Raw genomic sequence first — 21,503 nt, 5'->3', positions numbered from 1 at the left:
AGGGAAGTTATTTCACGGACTTCCCCGAACAGGGAACGCCGGTGACTGAAGAGAGCTTCGTGGAGTTGTCTCTCGAGCTCCCCCACGCACTGACAATGGTTCCGGAATCCTGAGCGTGGGGAGGTTCCACCAACGGTCGGCAGCGCGTGGGTTCTAACGGAATGCCTAAGCTCGTCTCCCCTGAGGGTTTTCCTAATGTCTCTGTGCCAGGGAATGCTAGGGGGGTTTGCAGGAATTCCCAGGGACAGAGGCTGCCTCCCCAAATCAGGGAAGTTATTTCTCGGACTTCCCCAAACATGGAACACCGGTGACTGAAGAGAGCTTCGTGGAGTTGTCTATCGAGCTCCCCCACGCACTGACAATGGTTCCGGAATCCTGAGCGTCGGGAGGTTCCACCAACGGTCGGCAGTGCGTAGGTTGTAACAGAATGCCTAAGCTCGTCTCCCCTGAGGGTTTTCCTAATGTCTGTGTGCCAGGGAATGCTAGGGGGGTTTTCAGGGATTCCCAGGGACAGAGGCTGCCTCCCCAAGGTCAGGGAAGGTATTTCTCGGACTTCCCCGAACAGGGAACACCTGTGACTGAAGAGAGCTGCGTGGAGTTGTCTCACGAGCTCCCCCACGCACTGACAATGGTTCTGGAATCCTGAGCGTTGGGAGGTTCCACCAACGGTCGGCAGCGCGTGGGTTCTAACGGAATGCATAAGTTCGACTCCCCTGAGGGTTTTCCTACTATCTCTGTGCCAGGGAATGCTAGGGGTGTTTGCAGGAATTCCCAGGGACAGAGGCTGCCTCCCCAAGGTCAGGGAAGTTATTTCACGGACTTCCCCGAACAGGGAACGCCGGTGACTGAAGAGAGCTTCGTGGAGTTGTCTCTCGAGCTCCCCCACGCACTGACAATGGTTCCGGAATCCTGAGCGTGGGGAGGTTCCACCAACGGTCAGCAGCGCGTGGGTTCTAACAGAGTGCCTAAGCTCGTCACCCCTGAGGGTTTTCCTAATGTCTCTCTGCCAGGGAAGGCTAGGGGGGTTTGCAGGAATTCCGAGGGTCAGAGGCTGCCTCCCCAAGGTCAGGGAAGGTATTTCTCGGACTTCCCCGAACAGGGAACACCTGTGACTGAAGAGAGCTGCGTGGAGTTGTCTCTAGAGCTCCCCCACGCATTGACAATGCTTCCGGAATCCTGAGCGTGGGAGGTTCCAACAACGGTCGGCAGCGCGTGGGTTCTAACGAAATGCCTAAGCTCGTCTCCCCTGAGGGTTTTCTTAATGTCTCTGTGCCAGGGAATGCTAGGGGGGTTTGCAGGAATTCCCAGGGACAGAGGCTGCCTCCCCAAATCAGGGAAGTTATTTCTCGGACTTCCCCAAACAGGGAACACCGGTGACTGAAGAATGCTTTGTGGAGTTGTCTATCGAGCTCCCCCACGCACTGACAATGTTTCCGGAATCCTGAGCGTGGGGAGGTTCCACCAACGGTCAGCAGTGCGTAGGTTGTAACAGAATGCCTAAGCTCGTCTCCCCTGAGGGTTTTCCTAATGTGTGTGTGCCAGGGAATGCTAGGGGTGTTACAGGGATTCCCAGGGACAGAGGCTGCCTCCCCAAGGTCAGGGAAGGTATTTCTCGGACTTCCCCGAACAGGGAACACCTGTGACTGAAGAGAGCTGCGTGGAGTTGTCTCACGAGCTCCCCCACGCACTGACAATGGTTCTGGAATCCTGAGCGTTGGGAGGTTCCACCAACGGTCGGCAGCGCGTGGGTTCTAACGGAATGCCTAAGTTCGACTCCCCTGAGGGTTTTCCTACTGTCTCTGTGCCAGGGAATGCTAGGGGTGTTTGCAGGAATTCCCAGGGACAGAGGCTGCCACCCCAAGGTCAGGGATGATATTTCTCGGACTTCCCCGAACAGGGAACACGTGTGACTGAAGAGAGCTGCGTAGTGTTGTCTCTCGAGCTCCCCCACGCACTGACAATTGTTCCGGAATCCTGAGCGTGTGTAGGTTCCACCAACGTTCGGCAGCGCGTGGGTTATAACGGAATGCCTAAGCTCGTTTCCCCTGAGGGTTTTCCTAATGTCTCTGTGCCAGGGAATGCTGGGGGAGTTTGCAGGAAGTCCCAGTGACTGATGCTGCCTCCCCAATGTCAGGGAAGATATTTCTCGGACTTCCCCAAACAGGGAACACCTGTGACTGAAGAGAGCTGCGTGGAGTTGTCTCTCGAGCTCCCCCACGCACTGACAATTGTTCCGGAATCCTGAGAGTGGGGAGGTTCCACCAACGGTCGGCAGCGCGTGGGTTCTAACGGAATGCCTAAGCTTGTCTCCCCTGAGGGTTTTCCTAATGTCTCTGTGCCAGGGAATGCTAGGGGGGTTTGCAGGAAGTCCCAGGGACAGAGGCTGCATCCCCAAGGTCAGGGAAGGTATTTCTCGGACTTCCCCGAACAGGGAACACCTGTGACTGAAGAGAGCTGCGTGGAGTTGTCTCTCGAGCTCCCCCACGCACTGACAATTGTTCCGGAATCCTGAGCGTGTGTAGGTTCCAAGAACGTTCGGCAGCGCGTGGGTTATAACGGAATGCCTAAGCTCGTTTCCCCTGAGGGTTTTCCTAATTTCACTGTGCCAGGGAATGCTAGGGGGGTTTGCAGGAAGTCCCAGGGACAAAGGCTGCCTCCCCAATTTCAGGGAAGGTATTTTTCGGACTTCCCCGAACAGGGAACACCTGTGACCTAAGAGAGCTGCGTGGAGTTGTCTCTCGAGCTCCCCCACGCACTGACAATGGTTCCGGAATCCTGAGCGTGGGGAGGTTCCACCAACGATCGACAGCGCGTGGGTTCTAACGGAATGCCTAAGCTCGTCTCCCCTGAGGGTTTTCCTAATGTCTCTGTGCCAGGGAATGCTAGGGGGGTTTGCAGCAAGTCCCAGGGACAGAGACTGCATCCCCAAGGTCAGGGAAGATGTTTCTCGGACTTCCCCGAACAGGGAACACCTGTGACTGAAGAGAGCTTCGTGGAGTTGTCTCTCGAGCTCCCCCACGCACTGACAATGGTTCCGGAATCCTGAGCGTGGGGTGGTTCAAACAACGGTCGGCAGCGCGTGGGTTCTAACGGAATGCCTAAGCTCGTCTCCCCTGAGGGTTTTCCTAATGTCTCTGTGCTAGGGAATGCTAGGGGGGTTTGCAGAAAATCCCAGGGACAGAGGCTGCCTCCCCAAGGTCAGGGATGGTATTTCTCGGACTTCCCCGTACAGGGAACACCTGTGACTGAAGAGAGCTGCGTGGAGTTGTCTCTCGAGCTCCTCCACGCACTGACAATGGTTCCGGAATCCTGAGCGTGGGGAGGTTCCACCAACGGTCGGCATCACTTTGGTCCTAATGGAATGCCTAAGCTCGTCTCCCCTGAGGGTTTTCCTAATGTCTCTGTGCCAGGGAATGCTAGGGGTGTTTGCAGGAAGTCACAGGGACAGAGGCTGCCTCCCCAAGGTCAGGGAAGTTATTTCTCGGACTTCACTGAACAGGGAACACCTGTGACTGAAGAGAGCTGCGTGGAGTTTCTCTCGAGCTTCCCCACGCACTGACAATGTTTCCGGAATCCTGAGCGTGTGTAGGCTCCACCAACGTTCGGCAGCGCGTGGGTTCTAACGGAATGCCTAAGGTGGTCTCCCCTGAGGGTTTTCCTAATGTCTGTGTGCCAGGGAATGCTAGGGGGTTTGCAGGATGTCCCAGGGACAGAGGCTACCTCCCCAAGGTCAGGGAAGTTATTTCTCGGACTTCCGGAAACAGGGAACACCTGTGACTGAAGAGAGCTGCGTGGAGTTGTCTCTCGAGCTCCCCCACACACTGACAATGTTTCCGGAATCCTGAGCGTGCGGAGGTTCCACCAACGGTCGGCAGCGCGTGGGTTCAAACGGAATCCCTAAGCTCGTCTCCCCTGAGGGTTTTCCTAATGTCTCTGTGCCAGGGAATGCTAGGGGCGTTTGCAGGAATTCCCAGGGACAGAGGCTGCCTCCCCAAGGTCAGGGAAGTTATTTCTCGGACTTCCCCAAACAGGGAACACTTGTGACTGAAGAGAGCTGCGTGGAGTTGTCTCTCGAGCTCCCCCACGCACTGACAATTTTTCCGGAATCCTGAGCGTGGGGAGGTTCCACCAACGGTCGGCAGCGCCTGGGTTCTAACGGAATGCCTAAGCTCGTCTACCCTGAGTGTTTTCCTAATGTCTCTTTGCCAGGGAATGCTAGGGGGGTTTGCAGGAAGTCCCAGGGACAGAGGCTGCCTCCCCAAGGTCAGGGAAGGTATTTCTCGGACTTCCCCGGACAGGGAACACCTGTGACTGAAGAGAGCTGCGTGGAGTTGTCTCTCGAGCTCCCCCACGCATTGACAATGGTTCCGGAATCCTGAGCGTGGGGAGGTTCCACCAACGGTCGGCAGCGCGTGGGTTCTAACGGAATGCCTAAGCTCGTCTCCCCTGAGGGTTTTCCTAATGTCTCTCTGCCAGGGAATTCTACGGGGGATTGTAGGAATTCCCAGGGACAGAGGCTGCCTCCCCAAGGTCAGGGAAGGTATTTCTCGGACTTCCCCGAACAGGGAACACCGGTGACTGAAGAGAGCTACGTGGAGTTGTCTATCGAGCTCCCCCACGCACTGACAATGCTTCCGGAATCCTGAGCGTGGGGAGGTTCCACCAACGGTCGGCAGCGCGTGGGTTCTAACGGAATGCCTAAGCTCGTCTCACCTGAGGGTTTTACTAATGTCTCTGTGCCAGGGAATTCTAGGGGTGTTTGCAGGAATTCCCAGGGACAGAGGCTGCCTCCCCAAGGTCAGGGAAGGTATTTCTCGGACTTCCCCGAACAGGGAACACCGGTGACTGAAGAGAGCTTCGTGGAGTTGTCTCTCGCGCTCCCCCACGCACTGACAATGGTTCCGGAATCCTGAGCGTGGGGAGGTTCCACCAACGGTCGGCAGTGCGTAGGTTGTAACAGAATGCCTAAGCTCGTCTCCCCTGAGGGTTTTCCTAATGTCTGTGTGCCAGGGAATGCTAGGGGGGTTTTCAGGTATTCCCAGGGACAGAGGCTGCCTCCCCAAGGTCAGGGAAGGTATTTCTCGGACTTCCCCGAACAGGGAACACCTGTGACTGAAGAGAGCTGCGTGGAGTTGTCTCACGAGCTCCCCCACGCACTGACAATGGTTCTGGAATCCTGAGCGTTAGGAGGTTCCACCAACGGTCGGCAGCGCGTGGGTTCTAACGGAATGCCTAAGTTCGACTCCCCTGAGGTTTTTCCTACTGTCTCTGTGCCAGGGAATGCTAGGGGTGTTTGCAGGAATTCCCAAGGACAGAGGCTGCCACCCCAAGGTCAGGGATGATATTTCTCGGACTTCCCCGAACAGGGAACACCTGTGACTGAAGAGAGCTTCGTGGAGTTGTCTCTCGAGCTCCCCCACGCACTGACAATTGTTCCGGAATCCTAGAGTGGGGAGGTTCCACCAACGGTCGGCAGCGCGTGGGTTCTAACGGAATGCCTAAGCTTGTCTCCCCTGAGGGTTTTCCTAATGTCTCTGTGCCAGGGAATGCTAGGGGGGTTTGCAGGAAGTCCCAGGGACAGAGGCTGCCTCCCCAAGGTCAGGGAAGGTATTTCTCGGACTTCCTCGAACAGGGAACACCTGTGACTGAAGAGAGCTGCATGGAGTTGTCTCTAGAGCTCCCCCACGCACTGACAATGGTTCCGGAATCCTTAGCATGGGGAGGTTCCACCAACGGTCGGCAGCGCGTGGGTTCTAACGGAATGCCTAAGCTCGTCTCCCCTGAGGGTTTTCCTAATGTCTCTCTGCCAGGGAATTCTACGGGGGATTGCAGGAATTCCCAGGGACAGAGGCTGCCTCCCCAAGGTCAGGGAAGGTATTTCTCGGACTTCCCCGAACAGGGAACACCGGTGACTGAAGAGAGCTACGTGGAGTTGTCTATCGAGCTCCCCCACGCACTGACAATGCTTCCGGAATCCTGAGCGTGGGGAGGTACCACCAACGGTCGGCAGCGCGTGGGTTCTAACGGAATGCCTAAGCTCGTCTCACCTGAGGGTTTTCCTAATGTCTCTGTGCCAGGGAATTCTAGGGGTGTTTGCAGGAATTCCCAGGGACAGAGGCTGCCTCCCCAAGGTCAGGGAAGGTATTTCTCGGACTTCCCCGAACAGGGAACACCGGTGACTGAAGAGAGCTTCGTGGAGTTGTCTCTCGCGCTCCCCCACGCACTGACAATGGTTCCGGAATCCTGAGCGTGGGGAGGTTCCACCAACGGTCGGCAGTGCGTAGGTTGTAACAGAATGCCTAAGCTCGTCTCCCCTGAGGGTTTTCCTAATGTCTGTGTGCCAGGGAATGCTAGGGGGGTTTTCAGGTATTCCCAGGGACAGAGGCTGCCTCCCCAAGGTCAGGGAAGTTATTTCTCGGACTTCCCCGAACAGGGAACACCTGTGACTGAAGAGAGCTGCGTGGAGTTGTCTCACGAGCTCCCCCACGCACTGACAATGGTTCTGGAATCCTGAGCGTTAGGAGGTTCCACCAACGGTCGGCAGCGCGTGGGTTCTAACGGAATGCCTAAGTTCGACTCCCCTGAGGTTTTTCCTACTGTCTCTGTGCCAGGGAATGCTAGGGGTGTTTGCAGGAATTCCCAAGGACAGCGGCTGCCACCCCAAGTTCAGGGATGATATTTCTCGGACTTCCCCGAACAGGGAACACCTGTGACTGAAGAGAGCTTCGTGGAGTTGTCTCTCGAGCTCCCCCACGCACTGACAATGGTTCCGGAATCCTGAGCGTGGGGAGGTTCCACCAACGGTCGGCAGCGCGTAGGTTCTAACAGAATGCCTAAGCTCGTCTCCCCTGAGTGTTTTCCTAATGTCTCTGTGCCAGGGAATGCTAGGGGAGTTTGCAGGAAGTCCCAGTGACTGATGCTGCCTCCCCAAGGTCAGGGAAGATATTTCTCGGACTTCCCCAAACAGGGAACACCTGTGACTGAAGAGAGCTGCGTGGAGTTGTCTCTCGAGCTCCCCCACGCACTGACAATTGTTCCGGAATCGTAGAGTGGGGAGGTTCCACCAACGGTCGGCAGCGAGTGGGTTCTAACGGAATGCCTAAGCTTGTCTCCCCTGAGGGTTTTCCTAATGTCTCTGTGCCAGGGAATGCTAGGGGGGTTTGCAGGAAGTCCCAGGGACAGAGGCTGCCTCCCCAAGGTCAGGGAAGCTATTTCTCGGACTGGCCCCATCAGGGAAAACCTGTGACTGAAGAGAGCTGCGTGGAGTTGTCTCTCGAGCTCCCCCACGCACTGACAATTGTTCCGGAATCCTGAGCTTGGGGAGGTTCCACCAACGGTCGGCAGCGCGTGGGTTCTAACGGAATGCCTAAGCTCGTCTCTCCTGACGGTTTTCCTAATGTCTCTATGCCAGGGAATGCTAGGGGTGTTTGCAGGAAGTCCCAGGGACAGAGGCAGCCTCCCCAAGGTCAGGGAAGTTATTTCTCGGACTTCCCCGAAAAGGGACACCTGTGACTGAAGAGAGCTGCGTGGAGTTGTCTCTCGAGCTCCCTCACACACTGACAATATTTCGGGACTCATGAGCGTCGGGAGGTTCCACCAACGGTCGGCAGCGCGTGGGTTTTAGTGGAATGCCTAAGCTCGTCTTCCCTGAGGGTTTTCCTAATGTCTCTGTGCCAGGGAATGATAGGGGTGTTTGCAGGAAGTCCCAGGGACAGAGGCTGCCTCCCCAAGGTCAGGGAAGTTATTTCTCGGACTTCCCCGAACAGGGAACACCTGTGACTGAAGAGAGCTTCGTGAAGTTGTCTCTCGAGCTCCCCAACGGACTGACAATAGTTCCGGAATCCTGAGCGTGGGGAGGTTACACCAACGGTCGGCAGCGCGTAGGTTCTAACGGAATGCCTAAGCTCATCTCCCCTGAGGGTTTTCCTAATGTCTCTGTGCCAGGGAATGCTAGGGGGGTTTGCAGGAATTCCCAGGGACAGAGGCTGCCTCCCCAAGCTCAGCGAAGGTATTTCTCAGACTTCCCCGAACAGGGAACACCTGTGACTGACGAGAGCTGCGTGGAGTTGTCTCTCGAGCTCCCCCACGCACTGACAATGTTTTCGGAATCCTGAGCGTGGGGAGGTTCCACCAACGGTCGGCAGCGCGTGGGTTCTAATGGAATGCCTAAGCTCGTCTTCCCTGAGGGTTTTCCTAATGTCTCTGTGCCAGGGAATGCTAGGGGTGTTTGCAGGAAGTCCCAGGGACAGAGGCTGCCTCCCCAAGGTCAGGGAAGTTATTTCTCGGACTTCCCCGAACAGGGAACACCTGTGACTGAAGAGAGCTTCGTGGAGTTGTCTCTCGAGCTCCCCAACGCACTGACAATAGTTCCGGAATCCTGAGCGTGGGGTGGTTACACCAACGGTCGGCAGCGCGTAGGTTCTAACGGAATGCCTAAGCTCGTCTCCCCTGATAGTTTTCCTAATGTCTTTCTGCCAGGGAATTCTACGGGGGTTTGTAGGAATTCCCAGGGACAGAGGCTGCCTCCCCAAGGTCAGGGAAAATGTTTCTCGGACTTCCCCGAACAGGGAACACCTGTGACTGAAGAGAGCTGCGTGGAGTTGTCTCTCGAGCTCCCCCACGCACTGACAATGGTTCCGGAATCCTGAGCGTGTGGTGGTTCAACCAACGGTCTGCAGCGCGTGGGTTCTAACGGAATGCCTAAGCTCGTCTCCCCTGAGGGTTTTTCTAATGTCTCTGTGCTAGGGAATGCTAGGGTGGTTTGCAGAAAATCCCAGGGACAGAGGCTGCCTCCCCAAGGTCAGGGATGGTATTTCTCGGACTTCCGCGAACAGGGAACACCTGTGACTGAAGAGAGCTGCGTGGAGTTGTCTCTCGAGCTCCCCCACGCACTGACAATGGTTCCGGAATCCTGAGCGTGGGGAGGTTCCACCAACGGTCGGCATCACTTGGGTCCTAATGGAATGCCTAAGCTCGTCTCCCCTGAGGGTTTTCCTAATGTCTCTGTGCCAGGGAATGCTAGGGGTTTTGCAGGAAGTCCCAGGGACGGAGGCTGCCTCCCCAAGTTCAGGGAAGATATTTCTCGGACTTCCCCGAACAGGGAACACCTGTGACTGAAGAGAGCTGCGTGGAGTTGTCTCTCGAGCTCCCCCACACACTGACAATATTTCGGGACTCATGAGCGTGGGGAGGTTCCACCAAAGGTCGGCAGCGCGTGGGTTCTAACGGAATGCCTAAGCTCGTCTCCCCTGAGTGTTTTCCTAATGTCTCTGTGCCAGGGAATGCAAGGGGGGTTTGCAGGAAGTCCCAGGGACAGAGGCTGCCTCCCCAAGTTCAGGGAAGTTATTTCTCGGACTTCCCCGAACAGGGAACACCTGTGACTGAAGAGAGCTGCGTGGAGTTGTCTCTCGAGCTCCCCCACACACTGACAATATTTCGGGACTCATGAGCGTGGGGAGGTTCCACCAAAGGTCGGCAGCGCGTGGGTTCTAACGGAATGCCTAAGCTCGTCTCCCCTGAGGGTTTTCCTAATGTCTCTCTCCCAGGGAATTCTACGGGGGTTTGTAGGAATTCCCAGGGACAGAGGCTGCCTCCCCAAGGTCAGGGAAGGTATTTCTCGGACTTCCCCGAACAGGGAACACCGGTGACTGAAGAGAGCTACGTGGAGTTGTCTATCGAGCTCCCCCACGCACTGACAATGGTTCCGGAATCCTGAGCGTGGGGAGGTTCCACCAACGGTCGGCAGCGCGTGGGTTATAACGGAATGCCTAAGCTCGTCTCCCCTGAGGGTTTTCTTAATGTCTCTGTGCCAGGGAATTCTAGGGGTGTTTGCAGGAATTCCCAGGGACAGAGTCTGCCTCCCCAAGGTCAGGGAAGGTATTTCTCGGACTTCCCCGAACAGGGAACACCGGTGACTGAAGAGAGCTTCGTGGAGTTGTCTCTCGCGCTCCCCCACGCACTGAAAATGGTTCCGGAATCCTGAGCGTGGGGAGGTTCCACCAACGGTCAGCAGCGCGTGGGTTCTAACGGAATTCCTAAGCTCGTCACCCCTGAGGGTTTTCCTAATGTCTCTGTGCCAGGGAAAGCTAGGGGGGTTTGCAGGAATTCCGAGGGTCAGAGGCTGCCTCCCCAAGGTCAGGGAAGGTATTTCACGGACTTCCCCAAACAGGGAACACCTGTAATTGAAGAGAGCTGCGTGGAGTTGTCTCTAGAGCTCCCCCACGCACTGACAATGCTTCCGGAATCCTGAGCGTGGGAGGTTCCATCAACGGTCGGCAGCGCGTGGGTTCTAACGGAATGGCTAAGCTCGTCTCCCCTGAGGATTTTCCTAATGTCTCTGTGCCAGGGAATGCTAGGGGGGTTTGCAGCAAGTCCCAGGGACAGAGACTGCCTCCCCAAGGTCAGGGAAGATGTTTCTCGGACTTCCCCGAACAGGGAACACCTGTGACTGAAGAGAGCTGCGTGGAGTTGTCTCTCGAGCTCCCCCACGCACTGACAATGGTTCCGGAATCCTGAGCGTGGGGTGGTTCAACCAACGGTCGGCAGCGCGTGGGTTCTAACGGAATGCCTAAGCTCGTCTCCCCTGAGGGTTTTTCTAATGTCTCTGTGCTAGGGAATGCTAGGGTGGTTTGCAGAAAATCCCAGGGACAGAGGCTGCCTCCCCAAGGTCAGGGATGGTATTTCTCGGACTTCCCCGAACAGGGAACACCTGTGACTGAAGAGAGCTGCGTGGAGTTGTCTCTCGAGCTCCCCCACGCACTGACAATGGTTCCGGAATCCTGAGCGTGCGGAGGTTCCACCAACGGTCGGCATCACTTGGGTCCTAATGGAATGCCAAAGCTCGTCTCCCCTGAGGGTTTTCCTAATGTCTCTGTGCCAGGGAATGCTAGGGGGGTTTGCAGGAAGTCCCAGGGACAGAGGCTGCCTCCCCAAGTTCAGGGAAGATATTTCTCGGACTTCCCCGAACAGGGAACACCTGTGACTGAAGAGAGCTGCGTGGAGTTGTCTCTCGAGCTCCCTCACGCACTGACAATGGTTCCGGAATCCTGAGCGTGGGGAGGTTCCACCAACGGTCGGCAGCGCGTGGGTTCTAACGGAATGCCAAAGCTCGACTCCCCTGAGGGTTTTCCTAATGTCTCAGTGCCAGGGAATGCTAGGGGGGTTTGCAGGAAGTCCCAGGGACAGAGGCTGCTTCCCCAAGGTCAGGGAAGCTTTTTCTCGGACTGGCCCCATCAGGGAAATCCTGTGACTGAAGAGAGCTGCGTGGAGTTGTCTCTCGAGCTCCCCCACGCACTGACAATTGTTCCGGAATCCTGAGCGTGGGGAGGTTACACCAACGGTCGGCAGCACGTAGGTTCTAACGGAATGCCTAAGCTCGTCTCCCCTGAGGGTTTTCCTAATGTCTCTCTGCCAGGGAATGCTAGGGGAGTTTGCAGGAAGTCCCAGGGACAGAGGCTGCCTCCCCAAGTTCAGGGAAGGTATTTCTCGGACTTCCCCGAACAGGGAACACCTGTGACTGACGAGAGCTGCGTGGAGTTGTCTCTAGATCTCCCCCACGCACTGACAATGGTTCCGGAATACTTAGCGTGGGGAAGTTCCACCAACGGTCGGCAGCGCGTCGGTTCTAACGAAATGCCTAAGCTCGTCTCCCCTGAGGGTTTTCCTAATGTCTCTCTGCCAGGGAATTCTACGGGGGATTGTAGGAATTCCCAGGGACAGAGGCTGCCTCCCCAAGGTCAGGGAAGGTATTTCTCGGACTTCCCCGAACAGGGAACACCGGTGACTGAAGAGAGCTTCGTGGAGTTGTCTCTCGCGCTCCCCCACGCACTGACAATGGTTCCGGAATCCAAAGCGTGGGGAGGTTCCACCAACGGTCAGCAGCGCGTGGGTTCTAACGGAATGCCTAAGCTCGTCTCCCCTGAGGGTTTTCCTAATGTCTCTGTGCCAGGGAATGCTAGGGGTGTTTGCAGGAAGTCCCAGGGACAGAGGCTGCCTCCCCAAGGTCAGGGAAGGTTTTTCTCGGACTTCACCAAACAGGGAAAACCTGTGAGTGAAAAGAGCTGCGTGGAGTTGTCTCTCGAGCTCCCCCACGCACTGACAACGGTTCCGGAATCCTGAGCGTGGGGAGGTTCCACCAACGGTCGGCAGCGCGTGGGTTCTAACGGAATGCATAAGCTCGTCTACCCTGAGGGTTTTCCTAATGTCTCTGTGCCAGGGAATGCTAGTGGTGTTTGCAGGAAGTCCCAGGGACAGAGGCTGCCCCCGCAAGGTCAGGGAAGATGTTTCTCGGACTTCCCCGAACATGGAACACCGTTGACTGAAGAGAGCTTCGTGGAGTTGTCTCTCGCGCTCCCCCACGCACTGACAATGGTTCCGGAATCCTGAGCGTGGGGAGGTTCCACCAAAGGTCAGCAGCGCGTGGGTTCTAACGGAATGCCTAAGCTCGTCACCCCTGAGGGTTTTCCTAATTTCACTCTGCCAGGGAAGTCTAGGGGGGTTTGCAGGAATTCCGAGGGTCAGAGGCTGCCTCCCCAAGGTCAGGGAAGGTATTTCTCGGACTTCCCCGAACAGGGAACACCTGTGACTGAAGAGAGCTGCGTGGAGTTGTGTCTAGAGCTCCCCCACGCACTGACAATGCTTCCGGAATCCTGAGCGTGGGAGGTTCCAACAACGGTCGGCAGCGCGTGGGTCCTAACGAAATGCCTAAGCTCGTCTCCCCTGAGGTTTTTCCTAATGTCTCTGTGCCAGGGAATGCTAGGGGGGTTTGCAGGAATTCCCAGGGACAGAGGCTGCCTCCCCAAATCAGGGAAGTTATTTCTAGGACTTCCCCAAACAGGGAACACCGGTGACTGAAGAGAGCTTCGTGGAGTTGTCTATCGAGCTCCCCCACGCACTGACAATGGTTCCGGAATCCTGAGCGTGGGGATTATCCACCAACGGTCGGCAGTGCGTAGGTTGTAACAGAATGCCTAAGCTCGTCTCCCCTGAGGGTTTTCCTAATGTCTGTGTGCCAGGGAATGCTAGGGGGGTTTTCAGGGATTCCCAGGGACAGAGGCTGCCTCCCCAAGGTCAGGGAAGGTATTTCTCGGACTTCCCCGAACAGGGAACACCTGTGACTGAAGAGAGCTGCGTGGAGTTTCTCTCGAGCTCCCCCACGCACTGAAAATGGTTCCAGAATCCTGAGCGTGTGTAGGTTCCACCAACGGTCGGCAGCGCGTGGGTTCTAACGGAATGCCTAAGCTCGTCTCCCCTGAGGGTTTTCCTAATGTCTCTGTGCCAGGGAATGCTAAGGAGGTTTGCAGGAATTCCCAGGGACAGAGGCTGCCTCCCCAAGGACATGGAAGGTATTTCTCGGACTTCCGCGAACAGGGAACACCTGTGACTGAAGAGAGCTGCGTGGAGTTGTCTCTCGAGCTCCCCCACGCCCTGACAATGGTTCCGGAATCCTGACCGTGGGGAGGTTCCACATACGATTGGCAGCGCGTGGGTTCTTAAGGAATGCCTAAGCTCGTCTCCCATGAGGGTTTTCCTAATGTCTCTGTGCCAGGGAATGCTAGGGGGGTTTGCCGGAAGTCCCAGGGACAGAGGTTGCCTCCCCAATTTCAGGGAAGGTATTTCTCGGACTTCCCCAAACAGGGACCACCTGTGACTGAAGAGAGCTGCGTGGAGTTGTCTCTCGAGCTCCCCCACGCACTGACAATCGTTCCGGAATCCTGACCGTGGGGAGGTTCCACCAACCGTCGGCAGCTCATGGGTTCTAAAGGAATGCCAAAGCTCGACTCCCCTGAGGTTTTTCCTAATGTCTGTGTGCCAGGGAATGCTAGGGGGGTTTTCAGGAAGTCCCAGGGACAGAGGCTACCTCCCCAAGGTCAGGGAAGTTATTTCTCGGACTTCCGGAAACAGGGAACACCTGTGACTGAAGAGAGCTGCGTGGAGTTGTCTCTCGAGCTCCCCCACGCACTGGCAATGGTTCAGGAATCCTGAGCGTGGGGAGGTTCCACCAACGGTCGGCAGCGCGTGGGTTCTAACGGAATGCCTAAGCTCGTCTCCCCTGAGGGTTTTCCTAATGTCTCTGTGCCAGGAATGCTTGGGGGGTTTGCAGGAAGTCCCAGGGACAGAGGCTGCCTCCCCAAGGTCAGGGAAGGTATTTCTCGGACTTCCCCAAACAGGGAACACCTGTGACTGAAGATAGCTGCGTGGAGTTGTCTCTCGAGCTTCCCTCGCACTGACAATGGTTCCGGAATCCTGAGCGTGGGGAGGTTCCAGCAACGGTCGGCATCGCGTGGGTTCTAACGGAATGCCTAAGCTCGCTTCCCCTGAGGGTTTTCCTAATGTCTCTGTGCCAGGGAATGCTAGGGGGGTTTGCAGGAAGTCCCAGGGACAGAGGCTGCCTCCCCAAGGTCAGGGAAGCTATTTCTCCGACTGGCCCCATCAGGGAAAACCTGTGACTGAAGAGAGCTGCGTGGAGTTGTCTCTCGAGCTCCCCCACGCACTGACAATTGTTCCGGAATCCTGAGCGTGGGGAGGTTCCACCAACGGTCGGCAGCGCGTGGGTTCTAACGGAATGCCTAAGCTCGTCTCCCCTGAGGGTTTTCCTAATTTCTCTGTGCCAGGGAATGCTAGGGGTGTTTGCAGGAATTCCCAGGGACAGAGGCTGCCTCCCCAAGGTCAGGGAAGGTATTTCTCGGACTTCCCCGAACAGGGAACACCGGTGACTGAAGAGAGCTTCGTGGAGTTGTCTCTCGCGCTCCCCCACGCACTGACAATGCTTCCGGAATCCTGAGCGTGGGGAGGTTCCACCAACGGTCGGCAGTGCGTAGGTTGTAACAGAATGCCTTAGCTCGTCTCCCCTGAGGGTCTTCCTAATTTCTGTGTGCCAGGGAATGCTAGGGGGGTTTTCAGGGATTCCCAGGGACAGAGGCTGCCTCCCCAAGGTCAGGGAAGGTATTTCTCGGACTTCCCCGAACAGGGAACACCTGTGACTGAAGAGAGCTGCGTGGAGTTGTCTCACGAGCTCCCCCACGCACTGACAATTGTTCTGGAATCCTGAGCGTTGGGAGGTTCCACCAATGGTCGGCAGCGCGTGGGTTCTAACGGAATGCCTAAGTTCGACTCCCCTGAGTGTTTTCCTACTGTCTCTGTGCCAGGGAATGCTGGGGGTGTTTGCAGGAATTCCCAGGGACAGAGGCTGCCACCCCAAGGTCAGGGATGATATTTCTCGGGCTTCCCCGAACATGGAACACCTGTCACTGAAGTGAGCTTCGTGGAGTTGTCTCTCGAGCTCCCCCACGCACTGACAATTGTTCCGGAATCCTGAGAGTGGGGAGGTTCCACCAACGGTCGGCAGCGCGTGGGTTCTAACGGAATGCCTAAGCTTGTCTCCCCTGAGGGTTTTCCTAATGTCTCTGTGCCAGGGAATGCTAGGGGGGTTTGCAGGAAGTCCCAGGGGCAGAGGCTGCCTCCCCAAGGTCAGGGAAGGTATTTCTCGGACTTCCCCGAACAGGGAACACCTGTGACTGAAGAGAGCTGCGTGGAGTTGTCTCTCGAGCTCCCCCACGCACTGACAATGGTTCCGTAATCCTGAGCGTGGGGAGGTTCCACCAACGGTCGTCATCACGTGGGTTCTAACGGAATGCCTAAGCTCGTCTCCCCTGAGGGTTTTCCTAATGTCTCTGTGCCAGGGAATGCTAGGGGGGTTTGCAGGAAGTCCCAGGGACAGAGACTGCCTCCCCAAGGTCAGGGAAGGTATTTCTCGGACTTCACTGAACAGGGAACACCTGTGACTGAAGAGAGCTGCGTGGAGTTTCTCTCGAGCTCCCCCACGCACTGACAATGGTTCCGGAATCCTGAGCGTGTGTAGGTTCCACCAACGGTCGGCAGCGCGTGGGTTCTAACGGAAGGCCTAAGGTCGTCTCCCCTGAGGGTTTTCCTAATGTCTGTGTGCCAGGGAATGCTAGGGGGTTTGCAGGAAGTCCCAGGGACAGAGGCTACCTCCCCAAAGTCAGGGAAGTTATTTCTCGGACTTCGGGAAACAGGGAACACCTGTGACTGAAGAGAGCTGCGTGGAGTTGTCTCTCGAGCTCCCCCACACACTGACAATGTTTCCGGAATCCTGAGCGTGGGGAGGTTCCACCAACGGTCGGCAGCGCGTGGGTTCAAACGGAATCCCTAAGCTCATCTCCCCTGAGGGTTTTCCTAATGTCTCTGTGCCAGGGAATGCTAGGGGGGTTTGCAGGAATTCCCAGGGACAGAGGCTGCCTCCCCAAGGTCAGGGAAGGTATTTCTCGGACTTCCCCAAACAGGGAACACTTGTGATTGAAGAGAGCTGCGTGGAGTTGTCTCTCGAGCTCCCCCACGCACTGACAATTGTTCCGGAATACTGAGCGTGGGGAGGTTCCACCAACGGTCGGCAGCGCCTGGGTTCTAACGGAATGCCTAAGCTCGTCTACCCTGAGGGTTTTCCTAATGGCTCTGTGCCAGGGAATGCTAGGGGGGTTTGCAGGAAGTCCCAGGGACAGAGGCTGCCTCCCCAAGGTCAGGGAAGGTATTTCTCGGACTTTCCCGGACAGGGAACACCTGTGACTGAAGAGAGCTGCGTGGAGTTGTCTCTCGAGCTCCCCCACGCATTGACAATAGTTCCGGAATCCTGAGCGTGGGGAGGTTCCACCAACGGTCGGCAGCGCGTGGGTTCTAACGGAATGGCTAAGCTCGTCTCCCCTGAGGTTTTTCCTAATGTCTCTGTGCCAAGGAATGCTAAGGGGGTTTGCAGGAATTCCCAGGGACAGAGGCTGCCTCCCCAAGTTCAGGGAAGATATTTCTCGGACTTCCCCGAACAGGGAACACCTGTGACTGAAGAGAGCTGCGTGGAGTTGTCTCTCGAGCTCCCTCACGCACTGACAATGGTTCCGGAATCCTGAGCGTGGGGAGGTTCCACCAACGGTCGGCAGCGCGTGGGTTCTAACGGAATGCCAAAGCTCGACTCCCCTGAGGGTTTTCCTAATGTCTCAGTGCCAGGGAATGCTAGGGGGGTTTGCAGGAAGTCCCAGGGACAGAGGCTGCTTCCCCAAGGTCAGGGAAGCTATTTCTCGGACTGGCCCCATCAGGGAAATCCTGTGACTGAAGAGAGCTGCGTGGAGTTGTCTCTCGAGCTCCCCCACGCACTGACAATTGTTCCGGAATCCTGAGCGTGGGGAGGTTACACCAACGGTCGGCAGCACGTAGGTTCTAACGGAATGCCTAAGCTCGTCTCCCCTGAGGGTTTTCCTAATGTCTCTCTGCCAGGGAATGCTAGGGGAGTTTGCAGGAAGTCCCAGGGACAGAGGCTGCCTCCCCAAGTTCAGGGAAGGTATTTCTCGGACTTCCCCGAACAGGGAACACCTGTGACTGACGAGAGCTGCGTGGAGTTGTCTCTAGATCTCCCCCACGCACTGACAATGGTTCCGGAATACTTAGCGTGGGGAAGTTCCACCAACGGTCGGCAGCGCGTCGGTTCTAACGAAATGCCTAAGCTCGTCTCCCCTGAGGGTTTTCCTAATGTCTCTCTGCCAGGGAATTCTACGGGGGATTGTAGGAATTCCCAGGGACAGAGGCTGCCTCCCCAAGGTCAGGGAAGGTATTTCTCGGACTTCCCCGAACAGGGAACACCGGTGACTGAAGAGAGCTTCGTGGAGTTGTCTCTCGCGCTCCCCCACGCACTGACAATGGTTCCGGAATCCAAAGCGTGGGGAGGTTCCACCAACGGTCAGCAGCGCGTGGGTTCTAACGGAATGCCTAAGCTCGTCTCCCCTGAGGGTTTTCCTAATGTCTCTGTGCCAGGGAATGCTAGGGGTGTTTGCAGGAAGTCCCAGGGACAGAGGCTGCCTCCCCAAGGTCAGGGAAGGTTTTTCTCGGACTTCACCAAACAGGGAAAACCTGTGAGTGAAAAGAGCTGCGTGGAGTTGTCTCTCGAGCTCCCCCACGCACTGACAACGGTTCCGGAATCCTGAGCGTGGGGAGGTTCCACCAACGGTCGGCAGCGCGTGGGTTCTAACGGAATGCATAAGCTCGTCTACCCTGAGGGTTTTCCTAATGTCTCTGTGCCAGGGAATGCTAGTGGTGTTTGCAGGAAGTCCCAGGGACAGAGGCTGCCCCCGCAAGGTCAGGGAAGATGTTTCTCGGACTTCCCCGAACATGGAACACCGGTGACTGAAGAGAGCTTCGTGGAGTTGTCTCTCGCGCTCCCCCACGCACTGACAATGGTTCCGGAATCCTGAGCGTGGGGAGGTTCCACCAACGGTCAGCAGCGCGTGGGTTCTAACGGAATGCCTAAGCTCGTCACCCCTGAGGGTTTTCCTAATTTCACTCTGCCAGGGAAGTCTAGGGGGGTTTGCAGGAATTCCGAGGGTCAGAGGCTGCCTCCCCAAGGTCAGGGAAGGTATTTCTCGGACTTCCCCGAACAGGGAACACCTGTGACTGAAGAGAGCTGCGTGGAGTTGTGTCTAGAGCTCCCCCACGCACTGACAATGCTTCCGGAATCCTGAGCGTGGGAGGTTCCAACAACGGTCGGCAGCGCGTGGGTCCTAACGAAATGCCTAAGCTCGTCTCCCCTGAGGTTTTTCCTAATGTCTCTGTGCCAGGGAATGCTAGGGGGGTTTGCAGGAATTCCCAGGGACAGAGGCTGCCTCCCCAAATCAGGGAAGTTATTTCTAGGACTTCCCCAAACAGGGAACACCGGTGACTGAAGAGAGCTTCGTGGAGTTGTCTATCGAGCTCCCCCACGCACTGACAATGGTTCCGGAATCCTGAGCGTGGGGAGGATCCACCAACGGTCGGCAGTGCGTAGGTTGTAACAGAATGCCTAAGCTCGTCTCCCCTGAGGGTTTTCCTAATGTCTGTGTGCCAGGGAATGCTAGGGGGGTTTTCAGGGATTCCCAGGGACAGAGGCTGCCTCCACAAGGTCAGGGAAGGTATTTCTCGGACTTCCCCGAACAGGGAACACCTGTGACTGAAGAGAGCTGCGTGGAGTTTCTCTCGAGCTCCCCCACGCACTGAAAATGGTTCCAGAATCCTGAGCGTGTGTAGGTTCCACCAACGGTCGGCAGCGCGTGGGTTCTAACGGAATGCCTAAGCTCGTCTCCCCTGAGGGTTTTCCTAATGTCTCTGTGCCAGGGAATGCTAAGGAGGTTTGCAGGAATTCCCAGGGACAGAGGCTGCCTCCCCAAGGACATGGAAGGTATTTCTCGGACTTCCGCGAACAGGAACACCTGTGACTGAAGAGAGCTGCGTGGAGTTGTCTCTCGAGCTCCCCCACGCCCTGATAATGGTTCCGGAATCCTGACCGTGGGGAGGTTCCACATACGATTGGCAGCGCGTGGGTTCTTAAGGAATGCCTAAGCTCGTCTCCCATGAGGGTTTTCCTAATGTCTCTGTGCCAGGGAATGCTAGGGGGGTTTGCCGGAAGTCCCAGGGACAGAGGTTGCCTCCCCAATTTCAGGGAAGGTATTTCTCGGACTTCCCCAAACAGGGACCACCTGTGACTGAAGAGAGCTGCGTGGAGTTGTCTCTCGAGCTCCCCCACGCACTGACAATCGTTCCGGAATCCTGACCGTGGGGAGGTTCCACCAACCGTCGGCAGCTCATGGGTTCTAAAGGAATGCCAAAGCTCGACTCCCCTGAGGTTTTTCCTAATGTCTGTGTGCCAGGGAATGCTAGGGGGGTTTTCAGGAAGTCCCAGGGACAGAGGCTGCCTCCCCAAGGTCAGGGAAGCTATTTCTCCGACTGGCCCCATCAGGGAAAACCTGTGACTGAAGAGAGCTGCGTGGAGTTGTCTCTCGAGCTCCCCCACGCACTGACAATTGTTCCGGAATCCTGAGCGTGGGGAGGTTCCACCAACGGTCGGCAGCGCGTGGGTTCTAACGGAATGCCTAAGCTCGTCTCCCCTGAGGGTTTTCCTAATTTCTCTGTGCCAGGGAATGCTAGGGGTGTTTGCAGGAATTCCCAGGGACAGAGGCTGCCTCCCCAAGGTCAGGGAAGGTATTTCTCGGACTTCCCCGAACAGGGAACACCGGTGAATGAAGAGAGCTTCGTGGAGTTGTCTTTCGCGCTCCCCCACGCACTGACAATGCTTCCGGAATCCTGAGCGTGGGGAGGTTCCACCAACGGTCGGCAGTGCGTAGGTTGTAACAGAATGCCTTAGCTCGTCTCCCCTGAGGGTCTTCCTAATTTCTGTGTGCCAGGGAATGCTAGGGGGGTTTTCAGGGATTCCCAGGGACAGAGGCTGCCTCCCCAAGGTCAGGGAAGGTATTTCTCGGACTTCCCCGAACAGGGAACACCTGTGACTGAAGAGAGCTGCGTGGAGTTGTCTCACGAGCTCCCCCACGCACTGACAATTGTTCTGGAATCCTGAGCGTTGGGAGGTTCCACCAATGGTCGGCAGCGCGTGGGTTCTAACGGAATGCCTAAGTTCGACTCCCCTGAGTGTTTTCCTACTGTCTCTGTGCCAGGGAATGCTGGGGGTGTTTGCAGGAATTCCCAGGGACAGAGGCTGCCACCCCAAGGTCAGGGATGATATTTCTCGGACTTCCCCGAACATGGAACACCTGTCACTGAAGTGAGCTTCGTGGAGTTGTCTCTCGAGCTCCCCCACGCACTGACAATTGTTCCGGAATCCTGAGAGTGGGGAGGTTCCACCAACGGTCGGCAGCGCGTGGGTTCTAACGGAATGCCTAAGCTTGTCTCCCCTGAGGGTTTTCCTAATGTCTCTGTGCCAGGGAATGCTAGGGGGGTTTGCAGGAAGTCCCAGGGGCAGAGGCTGCCTCCCCAAGGTCAGGGAAGGTATTTCTCGGACTTCCCCGAACAGGGAACACCTGTGACTGAAGAGAGCTGCGTGGAGTTGTCTCTCGAGCTCCCCCACGCACTGACAATGGTTCCGTAATCCTGAGCGTGGGGAGGTTCCACCAACGGTCGTCATCACGTGGGTTCTAACGGAATGCCTAAGCTCGTCTCCCCTGAGGGTTTTCCTAATGTCTCTGTGCCAGGGAATGCTAGGGGGGTTTGCAGGAAGTCCCAGGGACAGAGACTGCCTCCCCAAGGTCAGGGAAGGTATTTCTCGGACTTCACTGAACAGGGAACACCTGTGACTGAAGAGAGCTGCGTGGAGTTTCTCTCGAGCTCCCCCACGCACTGACAATGGTTCCGGAATCCTGAGCGTGTGTAGGTTCCACCAACGGTCGGCAGCGCGTGGGTTCTAACGGAAGGCCTAAGGTCGTCTCCCCTGAGGGTTTTCCTAATGTCTGTGTGCCAGGGAATGCTAGGGGGTTTGCAGGAAGTCCCAGGGACAGAGGCTACCTCCCCAAAGTCAGGGAAGTTATTTCTCGGACTTCGGGAAACAGGGAACACCTGTGACTGAAGAGAGCTGCGTGGAGTTGTCTCTCGAGCTCCCCCACACACTGACAATGTTTCCGGAATCCTGAGCGTGGGGAGGTTCCACCAACGGTCGGCAGCGCGTGGGTTCAAACTGAATCCCT

Source organism: Vicugna pacos, unplaced genomic scaffold (assembly GCF_048564905.1).
Source record: "Vicugna pacos unplaced genomic scaffold, VicPac4 SAC-SAT, whole genome shotgun sequence".
NCBI classification, from domain to species: domain Eukaryota; kingdom Metazoa; phylum Chordata; class Mammalia; order Artiodactyla; family Camelidae; genus Vicugna; species Vicugna pacos.
Note: the sequence above shows the minus strand (reverse complement) of the source record.